At 38.5% G+C, this 13,816-nt stretch overlaps 1 protein-coding gene across 2 annotated transcripts in view; it reads right to left on the minus strand.

Annotated features, from left to right (window-relative positions):
• The window catches only part of LOC122559093 (contactin-4-like), a 2,522,648-nt gene that overhangs the window by 1,653,831 nt on the left and 855,001 nt on the right, over positions 1-13,816 (minus strand). The window lies entirely within an intron of this gene.

Here is a 13,816-nt window from a genome sequence, read left to right on the forward strand (position 1 = left end):
AGATGGACAGGAGAAAGTGAGGTCTGCAGGTGCTGGAGATCAGAGCTGAAAATGTGTTGCTGGAAAAGCGCAGCAGGTTAGGCAGCATCCAGGGAACAGGAGAATCGACGTTTCGGGCATTAGCCCTTCTTCCTGAAGAAGGGCTTATGCCCGAAACGTCGATTCTCCTGTTCCCTGGATGCTGCCTGACCTGCTGCGCTTTTCCAGCAACACATTTTCAGCTCAGAGATGGACAGGACTGGCAGCTTAATGTTCCAGGATACAAATGCGACAGGAAGAACAGAAAGGGTGGCAAGAGAAGAGAGGGAGTTGTATTGAGGGAGGGTATTCCTGGAGATACATCCTTGGGTTGAACTGAAAAATAAGAAAGGGATTATCACCTTGTTGGGATTGTATTATAGACCTCCTAATAGTCAGAGGGAAATTGAGAGACAAATTTGTAAGGAGATCTCAGTTATCTGTAAGAATAATAGGGAGTTTATGGTAGGGAATTTTAACTTTCCACACATAGACAGGGACTGACATAGTGTTTAGGGTTTAGATGGAGAGGAATTTGTTAAACATGTACAAGAAAACTTTTTGATTCAGAATGTGGATGCACCAACCACAGAAGTTGCAAAACTTGACTGAAATAAGGCAGGGCAGCTGATTGAGGCATCAGTGGGAGAGCACTTTGGGCAAGTGAACATAATTCTATTTGTTTTAAAATAGTCATGGAAAAGGACAGACCACATCTAAAAGTTAAAGTTCTAAATTGGAGAAAGGCCAATTTTGATGGTATTAGGCAAGAACTTCAAAGCTCATAGGGGGCAGATGTTCGCAGATAAAGGGACACCTGGAATATGGGAAGCCTTCAGAAATGAGATAACGAGAGTCCAGAGACTGTATACTCCTGTTAGGGTGGAAGGAAAGGCTGGTAGGTATATGGAATGCTGGATGACTTGAGAAATTGAGGGTTTGGTTAAGAAACAGAAGGAAGCATATGTCAGGCATAGACAGGATAGATCGAATGAATCCATAGAACAGTACAAAGGAAGGAGGAGTATACTTAAGAGGGAAATCAGGAGGGCAAAAAGGGGACATGAGATAGCTTTGGCAAATAGAGTTAAGGAGAATCCAAAGGGTGTTTACAAATATGTTAAGAACAAAAGGGTTAATAGCAAGAGAATAGGGCCCCTCAAAGATCAGCAAGGCAGACTTGTGTGGAGACACAGGAGATGGGCGAGATACTTAAACAAATATTTTACATCAGTGTTTACTGTGGAAAAGGACATGGAAGATATAGAATGTAGGGAAACTGATGGTGACATCTTGAAAAATGTCCATATTGCAGAGGAGGTAGTGCTGGTTGTCTTGAAATGCATAAAAGTGGATAAATCCCCAGGACTTGATCAGGTGTACCCTAGAACTCTGTGGGAATCTAGGGAAGTGAATCCTGGGCCTCTTGCTGATATATATGTATCATCGATAGTTACAAGTGAGGTGCCGGAAGACTGGAGGTTGGCTAACATAGTGCCACTGTTTAAGAAAAGTAATAAGGACAAGCCAGCTAAGTATAGACTGCTGAGCTTGATGTCACTGGTGGGCAAGTTGTTGGAGGGAATCCTGAATGACAGGATGTGCAAGTATTTGGAAAGGCAAGGACTGATTAGTGATTGTCAACATGGCTTTGTGCGTGGGAAATCATGTCTCACAAACTTGATTGAGTTTTTTTGAAGAAATAACAAAGAGGAGTGATGAGGGCAGAGCCGTAGACGTGATCTATATGGACTTCAGTAAGGTGTTTGACAAAGTGGCACATGGGAGATTGGTTAGCAAGGTTAGATCTCATGGAATACAGGGAGAACTAGCCATTTGGATACAGAACTGGCTCAAAGGTAGAAGACAGAGGGTGGCGGTGGAGGGTTGTTTTTCAGACTGGAGGTCTGTGACCAGTGGAGTGCCACAAGGATTGGTGCTGGGTCCTCTACTTTTCAGCATTTATATAAATGATTTGGATGTGAGCATAAGAGGTATAGTTAGTAAGTCAGCAGATGACACCAAAATTGGAGGTGTGGTGGACAGCGAAGAAGGCTATCTTGGATTCCAATGGGATCTTCATCAGATGGGTCAATGGGTGGGGAGTGGTAGATGGAGTTTAATTTAGATAAATGCGAGGTGCTGCATTTTGGGAAAGCAAAGCTTAGCAGGACTTATGCACTGAATGATAAGGTCCGAGGAAGTGTTGCTGAACAAAGAGACTTTGGAGTGTAGGTTCATAGCTCCCTGAAAGTAGAGTTGCAGGTAGATAGGATAGTGAAGAAGGTGTGTGGTATGCTCTCCTTTATTGGTCAGAGTATTGAGTACAGGAGTTGGGGGGTCATGTTGCACCTGTACAGGACATTGGTTAGGCCACTTTTGGAACATTGTGTGCAATTCTGTTCTTCCTATCGGAAGGATGTTGTGAAATTTGAAAGGGTTTAGAAAAGATTTACAAGGATGTTGCAGTGTTGGAGGATTTGAGCTATAGTGAGAGGTTGAATAGGCTAGGGCTGTTTTCTCTGGAGCATCAGAGGCTGAGGGGTGATCTTATAGAGGTTTGTAATGTCATAAGGGGCATATTTAGGGGAAATAGACAAGGTATTTTCCGTGGAGTGAGGGAGTCCAGAACAGGAAGGCATAGGTTTAGGGTGAGAAGGGAAAGATATAAAAGAACCTTAGGGGCAACTTTTTCACACAGAGGCTGGTGCGTGTGTGGACTGAGCTGCCAGAGGAAGTGGTGGAGGATTGTACAATTGCAATATTTAAAAGACACCTCATTGGATATATGAATAGGAAGGGTTTGGAGGGATGTGGGCCGGGTGCTAGCAGGTGGGACGAGATTGGGTTTGGTTATCTGGTCGGCATGGACGAGTTGGACTGAAGGGTCTGTTTCCGTGCTGTACATTTCTGTGATGAGATTGAGATGAAACATAAACATTTATGAATGTACACTTCTCACAATCATTGTATTTATTTTCTACTGACTGGCTGCACTAGTAACTTTAAATTTTCAGGACTGGAGAGGTAATACATAAATAATTATGACGTGTCATGCTATTTCTTAGGAGTGGCAGCCCAACGTTCCTAGCACATTTCATAGAGGACTTGTGATAATATCTCTGGTCTGTGTCAGGACAGTGATTTTGGTGACACATCTACCAGCAAGGACCTTAAACCCACAGCCTTTGGAGAACCAGGGTATTTCTGTGAATTCTGAATTTCCATATGAATTGTGAATGCGCAGATGCCAGAAGGTTCTCTCAGATTAACCATGATGAGTGGTCATAGCCTCCTGATTACTGGTAGAGCAAAATCCAGGCTAATGACATTTCTTGTCATTGTTACATAGCTGTGGAATAATCTGGATCAAGCTATACCATTTCAATACAGTTTGCTATCTTAAAGGATTTGCTTCTGTGTTGAATTAAGTTCACTTACAATTTGCATTTCATTTAGAGTGGTGAAACACACTTCATAACAGTTACAATTTCCTTGACATTCATAACCAAGCTAATGGTAAAAGCTGACTCAGCCAGTTCTGCCGAGGATGAGACAGTAAACATGCACCCAACATAACGGGTCAATTTATGCGCATTAAGGATAGTAAGTTGAATGTGCAATTCTTCTACGTCTGGAAACATTTTATCCTTCCACGCTGTATCCTGACAGTGAAACACCATTTTGCACTGTTTTATTTTCCTCCAGCTGCCAAATCACCTTATAAACGCACACAAATCCAAGCCAACATATAAAGCACATGACACACAGTTAATAATGAAGCAGTCAAGCTTCTGATTTATTTGAATTTAAATTGCTACTTCATGGCCAAATTTTCAATCCTTCATGCATGAACTCACACACCATTCTTTCTGTTCAACTTGTCACACTTCCTCTCTTAAAATAAATGCAAATCCCCGAAGTTTGGATGCACAAATTATAAACAGACACAATTTAATATTTGAAGCTTTTATCAAGACAAGTATAATTGAAGTGGTTGGTTGGAAAGGACCTCTATAATTTAATGTCCCAAATCACCCTAAAAAAAACTTTAATTTGTTTTCCTCAGTCCAATTGATTGAATTTTAACAAGATGTTCAATTTGACCAATCAACCTGCCAAATTCATTAACCTAGAATCAGGATTCATCTGACAGGCTGATGATCTTGACTGTCACAACCCTCTGGGAGGAACCAATGAAACTTGGAGAGACATTCTGTCTATGTCAGTCCTATAATGACATGCTAGTCACACCTTTTTACTGGAGCCTGGAAGTACTGAAAGCTCATCAATAATCTATCCTTTGTTCCTTTTCATGCAGTCAGATGACAATATACAAACTGAATCGCAGTCAGAGTGCAATTCACATAAATGCTTGATTTCACAGGAATGGCGGCATGCTCCACTTAAAAGCAATTTCATCTTTTTGGATTAAAGTAACATAGAAGTAATACCAATAATATATGTTGGTCTATAATGTGCAAAGCAATCAGAAACCTTCAAATTCACGGAAGCTATAAGAGAGATGGAAACTCAGGAACCAGTTGAGAATTGAGAAGTGTTAAATGTTGACTAAGTAGCATTATATTAAAAGCTTGAGTGGAACAACTTGATAAATTCTTAAATCTTCTAAATATTTTGTTTTCATTGCATGCAGTATCATTTGGCAAAGCGCTTTATTACCCATTTCTAATTGCTGTTGGAAAATGAGTCATTTTCTAGAACTACTGCAGTTTCATATAGTGGAGGTACTGTTAGGGAGGGGGTTCCAGGATGTTGGTCCCCAAGACAGTGAAAGAACGCAGAAATATTTCCAAGTCACTTTGCTGCATAACTTAAGGAGGAAGTTACAAATGGCTATGTTCTCATGAATCTACTTGCCTTATTTTTTTTGTGGAGACTTTTTTAGAAAGAGCTCTAGCAGAATGCATCTTGTAAATTGTAAATGAATTGACTGCGGTGAAAGGAGTGATTGTCTAAGGTAATAGATAGGCTGCCAATCTAACAGACTGTTGGTGCTGCCTGGTTCAGATGATTTCTTTTCTAATTTATTTATTTTTGACACATGCATATTGCTGGTTAGGGACCATATATTATCCATCCTTAATTGCCTTTGAGAAGGTGGTACTGATCTTCCTTCATGAAACTGTTGCAGTTTTTGGGTTATATGTCCATCCACAATGCTGTCAAAAAGTTCCAGTTTTTTTGTTCCTACATTCCCATCGGGTCCAAGGAGGTGCATCTGGCTTGAATTGGCCATCCAACTGAATTATGGGATTGAAGTGAAGTTGGCTAAGAATCTGTCAAATACACTCTCTGCAGAACACAGATAGGTGCTGCACTTGATTTGGCCATAACACAGGGCTAACAATTGGTTAATTATGCTGTCCTAACTCAATTGAGTACGAATGGACACAAGCGATACATGGTGTCAATAGAGACAAAGGACATGTTTGCATCTGAACCCTTCCCTAGAACAGAATGGCACCTGGCCTTCATCACATGCACCATAAACACAGGAAGAAATGCAAATAATTGAAGACATATCGAAACAGACGCTGGAATCTGTACTGAAAAAAATAAATACTGGAGTTCATAGCAAGTCAGACAGCATCCATGGAGAGAAAGCAAGCTAACATTTTGACTCGAGATGACTCTTCATCAGAGCCGCTGTCAGCTCCAGCATTTATTGTTTTCAGTCATGATTGTTACTCCTGGAATGGAACATTGAAACTCTCTTGACAATTAAGGACTGCAGTCTGATTGAAGGGCCCAATGAACATTCTGGAAACGTGGGAGAAAAATCCTGGATTTGGCCTTGGGAAAGCAACAAAAACACCACTAACAGAGATGCTACACCAAAAGGGGAAGGATACTGTATGTAGAGAACTCAGCTGTAATGTGAGATCCACTTCTGCAGAGGAAGGCAGAGAGAGTATTGACCTTGCAATCTTCACCAGTCCATCCCAAGTTCAAGTATTCATGGGAAGTAGACACAGCAAGTGTGTCTGGAGAGGACTGGTCGGATAGAGAGGAAACTCTGATTTTAAATAAGGAGTGGCTTATTTATTTTAACTATTTGCTTAACAAATATTGCAACTATTTTACTCATTATCCAACTTGTATCAGTTTCTTGCCTCTTTACTACAATGCTCGAAATGTCGACTCTCTTGCTCCTTGGATGCTGCCTGACCAGCTGTGCTTTTCCAGCATCACACTTTTTGACTCTGATCTCCAGTATGTGCAGTCCTCACTTTCTCCCAAATGTATTTCAGTGCTGTGTTGTTTGAGGTGTTTGCCATTGACGACATAGCTGATGGTGGTGTTCATGTGCATCAGCTACTATTGTCCTTTTCGGTTCTACAGTTTGTGATTTGCTCTGTACTATCAAAGGAGTTTTGGTGGCTTCTGGAAGTGTTGATCTTTTTGACTGGAACTACATTCATCAGACCAGTGAAGCTGACCAGCCACGCTTCTGCCTTGTTCCGTGTAGCGTAGGGGAATCTATACAATTCTCAGCTCTGTCCCCTGTTTATTGACATAATATTTATACGCCTGTTCCAGTTGACTTTTTAGTCACTGGGAATCGAGGGGACCGTAATCCCTATTAATGGGTAGGGTAAATTTAAACAGATGGTGACTGCCTGAAGGCTGTGTGATGCAAATGTTATGTCTTGTTGTCCCAGTAGTCACAGATAGATTTCTTCTCTCGGAGGTTGCAAACAACACTGATCATTGTGCAATCACCAACACACATTCTTAATCCCAACTGTGTGATGGAGGTGACTGCATAGTTGGAGTGGCTGAAAACAGAGCAGTGCTTTGATGAACTCCTGAAGCTTATGATTAGCCTCTAACAACCATGTTTCTTTATATAAGATATAATTCAAATAATTGAAGATCTTTTTTCCCCAAAAGTCATTGATTTCAATTGTATTTAAACTTGGCTACATATGAACAGACCTGCTTGGAACAGGGGTAGAGCAATAAGCCCACAGTGGTCCCCTAGTTCTGGAGTCATTTTTTTCCTTTGTGCTAGAATTTTCTACAAATGAAAACTCTTTTCCACTTGCAACCTGTCAAAACACACCTAAAATCTGCCTGTTCCACACATCAGGAGAAAGTGAGGACTGCAAATGCTGGAGACCAAATGTCTGACCCTGGAAAAGCACAGCAAGTCAGGCAGCATCCAAGGAGCAGGACAGCTGACATTTCAAATATCAGCTCTTCAACACTTTTGTTCCAGGTATCAGTCGAGTAAACTTTCTCTGGACTACATTATTCTACTGAACCTTCTCTGAAATGATCAAACTTGCAGGCAATCACTCTTACCTTGCTTGTGGAATTACCCTGAATGCCACTGCTGGGACCTTATAGTGTACATCAGCGCTGCAATTAGATGGCACACAGAAAGACTTGCTTGAGTCTTTCTGCTACTAATCCTGTTTGTCTCATATCTATTTAATTATTAATGGTAGAGGATAGACCATTGGTAAATCTAAACAGAAGAGGCACTTTATTTAGTTCACAACATATTTTACTGGTTGACAGCAATAAGTATAAGTTGCATTACTAGTCAGGCTTTATGAAGAAGGACTCGGGAGAATGGGACAGAAATACATCTGCACACGATAAGAAGGCAAATGTAGAAATCAACTGTCTTCACTCAAAGACTGTGCGATTTAATCAGTTTAGTGGAGCGAATGCAACATAAACGTTTTCAGGAAAACTTAACCGAAATAATCTGCCAAGTGAAACATCTGATCGAACCTTCTGAAATAATTGTAATAAACTTCTTAACGTTCATGCATAAGGAGTTCATACTGTATGCAATATTATTTAATGAAGATATGAAGAACTGTTGCTATTTAGTGATTGAGGTAATATTTGATTATCAACCTAACAGAGGCAAATCAACATGTTCCACTCTGCTTTATACCAGAAACATTACACTTTGCCAACAAAATCACCACCATTTGGTACCCAAGAGAGGTCTGTAAATTTCTTGTATACTTTTATATTGCTACAGGATGATGGGAGCTATACAGAATATTGTTATTGATTTGAAAATCAAGTATTTAAACAAGTGTTGAAATGATTGAAATCATTCATTGTTTGAGAGTATGATTAAAATCTACAGTCCACAAAGTTTCATAATCAATGTATAATTATAAAATGGAGTTATTGCAAGTATCAGCCACATCAAGTAATTTCTTAGATGCTACAACCATCTATAATTTCTTATTTATCAAAGCAAACAATGTGCTTGATGAGACTGGGCAAACACTTCTGACGTGTATCAAGGGAACTTTATGGGGAGTTAAACGTTCAACCTAATGTCACTTTTTATTCAATTACTATTAAATCTTGTGCAGCAGTTTTACAGGTAAATTGGAAGTTTTAGAAAGACAGGATTGATCCACATTGTAACATCAGTCTGTGGCTGAAATGCATCCATGAGCAATCATACACCCTTTTAAGGGTATAAATTTTACAAATTGATTTGCCCCATCAATTTAAAAAAGAACAGAAAATTTCTCCCAAATGTCTGTACAATATTTATCCCTAAAAATAACAACAGGAAAAAAATTTGATCAGTCTTACATTTCTATTTGTGGACGTCTGTGCTTTGTGTCCAACTGTGATTGCACCTCAAAATTGCTTAATTCGCTGTTATACAGTATTATAAGATCCGAAAGGCCACAATATGAATGCAAGTCATTTTAACTGTCTAATTTTATAACCCCAAAATGTTTAACAATTGTATAAAATAATAATCCTGTCTTCTTCAAAAGTGTACTATTTTGATAATTGAAAAGGGGTGATGAAGAGTAACAGCATGAATGTTTCATTTCTTTAGAGAAGCACATAGTTCTTTGGGTGTAGTTTGATACATGTTGGTTAGCCTCCACAACTTTACCACATTTTGACATTTGGATTGCTGACAAATAATTTGGGAATATTTGGGAATGAGATGGAGATGATGATATTCAACTTTAAACCCATGTTTATTCTAATCTTCACTGAGCTGTCATTTTCAGTATTAGCTGATCAGTAGTAAGAAGTTTCACAGAAGATTTTCCTCTTTTAAATATTATTCTAGAAGTTGACTCCATAACCTTGAATTTTCCAAACACAATATTACACTATTTAATTGCAAAAAAAGAGAAAATTATGCCACATACAGTTGCAATACAGAAGTCCTACTCTGATGCTGGAGGTATCATTTATGGATGAGACTTTAAACAAGGCCCCCATCCACATAGGATTACTGAAAAAAAAAATGTACTGTCCTATTTAAAATAGAATTAGGTAGTTCTCCATCTTTTCTTGGATGAGGGGAATTCTTGCCAACTGTCAAACCTGTACAATTTTCATCTCAGTGAAGTCAATGAGCATTCTGTTCCATCAAATTACTGTCCAATCTATGAAGTTCTCAATTATCCACAAAATGTCTTCCAATTATAATGTTTGTAAAAGACATCTTCTTTGAGCCAAAATAAGTAGCCCTTTAATGCCTGTGTCATCCATAACTTGAAGTAAGCTGGAACTTAATGTGAAACACAATATTTTGAGTAAAGAAGGTACAATGTACAAATATTGGGTTCAGGAAAAGAATTACAAACAGGATGAAAATTCAATGAAGATTGCCAAATCATGATGAGGTATGGTTAATGCCATGACACAGACTTAATACATTTCATCTTTCAGTTGCATTTCCATGCATCAATATCAACGTCAGCTGTGGCTCAGTACATTACTCTCTTGTTTCTGAAACACAGGGCTCCAGGTTCAAGTTCTATTCCAGTGTTAGTGAAAAATCAAAGCTGGCATTTCAGTGAAGAACAGAGAGAGCACTGCACTATCAAAAATCCCACCTTTCAGATGAGATGTTAAACCAAGCCCCAGCATGTGCCTGTCCCTCAAATAGTATTACAAAAATAAAGATGATCTTATCATGACCATATTGTTAACCATGGTCATAATAACACATGGATGGAATATGGATGGCAGTTTGTGATCTCATTAGAACTGCAGTAGACTATAATCTAGAATTATTTAATTTATCTATGAAAAATAAATGTAGATTACGGGAGAAAATTAATCACTTCATCAGAATAATGAACTCTTGCTTATGTTTGATGACATAACAGTGGAAGTACTGTCCATTTTTTGACACCTTGTTGACAATGGCCAACAAATGTGTTGCACTTTTTGGACTGGTCACTGGCTCTAATTCAACCTCTACAAGGCATCTGAAACATTTGTGACAAGACCCAAAATGAGACATGAAGCATCAGATTTTTGAATTCTTCGGGTGGGTTAAGAGCAGCACAGACACAATTTCATAATTGTGATCTGGAGATGTACTTGAGTCCCAATGCCTCTGGAACAGTTTCAAATCCTTCTTGAATTTAACAAGGCAACAGGGCAAAAGTGGGATTTTCAAAATGAATTACAAGAAACTTGACCAGCCTGGTCCAGATTAATGCCCAAACATCATGTTCACTGTGAAGGCATTAGGAATGTTCTCTGCATCCAAATAAAACCGTATGTCTTTGGACCAACTTACAATACTTTGATTCCCGCTCAGTCCAGAGATTACTATTTAAAAACAGGATTACATGATTGAAGAGGTTCAGGCATGCAGACAAAACCTGAAACTCATCTGAGCTTTGGATTCCTGCTGGTGCTTTTAAAATCCAGTCCATACAATCTTAATACAGGAAGAGTGAAACAGGAATTATGCATTAGATAGATATCACACACAAAAAGCCAAATAAATATTGGGAAATAGAAGGGGTTAGGAAGGAGAGAGAAAAGGGTTTGAAAAATAAAAGCAAGGTAAAATATCTATCAGAATGAGGTTCTAAACTTTCAAAAATAATTTTCATAGCCAAAGACTTTATTTGATAAGAATAATCACGTCATGATCATGAAAAATAACTTTCTCTTGAAGTTAACTTTTCTGTTGTGTTTTGGGAAAATTACTGGCAAAAAGTATGACTTGAGACCTTTACATATATTTCAGTACTGAGAGTTATTACTCCACATGCTGCAGGCAGGCAGAATATCTGTTAAAGAGAATTTTGGATTACAATGCTTAAAATTACATGTCAGAAGTGGCTCAATATTCGATTATAATTATAATACTGACACATTATTATTAATCCTGTCACAATATCAATGTTTTCTGTTCTTCAGGCTTGCTCAGTCTCAATACTGGATATGAAATCTTTGACCATTCCGTTGTATTCCTCACAAATCCTATCAGTTCACTTGTAACTCTATTTGTTCTCATTTGAGGTGGGAAAATATCTCCAAAACCTGATTAAACTGCACTTTCAAATTCCAAACTTTCCAGCCATTTGTCCTTCATTCACCGTAATATTTCTCATTATCATCTGGTCCCCAGCAAGTTATCACCGTTTGCTTAGTTATTCTTGACGATGTCTTCCACTTTCAAGTCAAGGGATACAGAGTTGAGAGTGTGTGGTCCACATTAGAAGAAGCCACCAAAACCAGTTGATCCACATGATTCCGGGTGCTCCAATTTAAAATTCTGTCCACTGGGTTTAAAGTTTTTCCTGTCTCTGCTGTATTAATGCTTCTTCCAAATTCTCTATCCTGTTCTATTGCAGCTTGTACATTCTTCTGTCTTTTGAACATCGTCGTTAAAGATTTCGATAAAATTACAAGTTTTAAGAGTTCTACGTTGTTCTGAAGCAACATTTTAGTATTTTATCTTCATCTTTATAAATCATCCATTTCGAATTTCTGACTGTTAAACAAGACTATTAATAGGTAAGGGCAGGCTGAGAGCAGGGAAACATCCAAGACTGCAAGAATTATTTTTTCTTCTTGATCAACTATAACCTTAGAGTGCCAAACTGTCTCAGAAATGTAAAGCCTTAAAGAGATAAGCATGCTTGAATTTGGTGAGGCTTTTTAAAAATCTTAGTATTTGATTGAGAAAATACTCTCTTTGAATTTAACTTAGGTTCTTGATCTATTAACAATTTCCACTGTGCAAGAACACCAGTATATCATGAAAGTATCTTCCTAGGAATTACAACTAACATTTCTTCTTAATTGTCTTGGTATCCATTGGGGAAAATAGGCTTGCAACGTTTGTGTGCATTAATTGTAACTGCTTGTATGATTGATAAGGGGATATAACATTGTTAGCATTCCTACAATCTGTATCAAAAATGATTTGTTCATATTGGAATAATACCTGAAGCATGGGTAATGAGAGAAGGGCATTTACATAAGCTTACATGAATCTAGTTAGCTGTCTGGTGACACCAGATAACCATCACCTTCAGAAAATAAAAAAAAATGTTTTTTTTGCAATGTTTCGTAATATAGAATCAGTGTCTGAATGAGGAATAAAAGATGAAATCTCTGAATCTCCCTTGTGATAGTTCCACTGATGTAATTCAGTGGTGTAGTTCTTCTGTAACATAATTCAACATGACAGACAGAACAAGGAAGACATCACCTGTATTGTCAGCGCTGAATAAATTAAGAATTTATAAATTAAGAACTCAGAACCTAGATAATTGAACATAAAGTATTTAAATGCAGAACTTGCAAAAGAATTTGTCGAAAAAGTGAATACCAACCATGTTCGATCCAGAATCATGACTTCAACAGCTACAAAAATAACTTACAGCACCTGCAAAATTTCAACACACATTTTGGCTTTTCATGTGCATTCCTTGCATCATTGAATCTTTGGAAATATGATAATGAAGACTTTCATCAATTACAAAGAGGGCAATGAAACATGAAAACGAAACATGAGATCCCATTATTGCAAGAACACCTGTCAAATGAGGTAATGATTCTGGAAGAGTTGAAGTCACAGTATATTTGGGTTGAGAACCATGCAGTTCAAGTGTGAAGTCTCATCGGAGATAAACATATCACCTTTTGGCTCCTGATGGATGGAATAATCACAAATTAGTGAATATTATTGCACCTATTACTTCAGGTTGTCAGTTTGCTCGCTGAGCTGGTGGGTTTATTTTAAACCTTTCAACACCATTCTAGGTAACATCATCAGTGAGCCTCTGGCATAGCATTGGTTTTGTGTCCCATTTGCTATTTGTGTGACATGACCAACTATCACTGGTATCCATACACACAGATGAAGAGGACACCAACTGAATTGGGACAATGCATCCATCCTGGGACAGGCCAAACAAAGACATGCATGGGAATTCCTAGAGGCCTGGCATTCAAACTGGAATTCCATTAACAAGCATAGAGATTTCGACCCCACTTACCAACTTCTCAGAAACAGAGCCGAAAATGGTATCACCCACCACAACAAACCAAGACACATAAACAGCAAGCGAGACAGAATACCAATGTTTCACCAGAGGCTCACTGATGATGTTACCTAGCACAAGGACGAAACGTCTGAGAACAAACCCACCAGCTCAGTGAGCAAACCGACAACCATAACGCAACCGGAGTGACAAATCTTCTCCAAGATCTCATGTGCCTATTGCTATTCTGTAATAACTACACCTTGTTGTTATGTATTGCATATGCCTCTTCTTTTTAAAACTCATTACTTATTCTTTACCATGGATAAACAAAACAGGTGCTTTCAACTCATCACGAAAAGAGGATTGAAATGGGCTGTTGTGGCATGGTTGTAGTGTCCATACCTCTGGACAAGGATACCCAGGTTTAAGTCCTCAGGGCTCCAGAGATGTGCAAAACGTAACATTTCTGAACAGGTTGATCAAAGAACATCTAGAAAAGAGCATTGGTGGCAGTG

This window comes from Chiloscyllium plagiosum, chromosome 18, assembly GCF_004010195.1.
Source record: "Chiloscyllium plagiosum isolate BGI_BamShark_2017 chromosome 18, ASM401019v2, whole genome shotgun sequence".
Taxonomy (NCBI): domain Eukaryota; kingdom Metazoa; phylum Chordata; class Chondrichthyes; order Orectolobiformes; family Hemiscylliidae; genus Chiloscyllium; species Chiloscyllium plagiosum.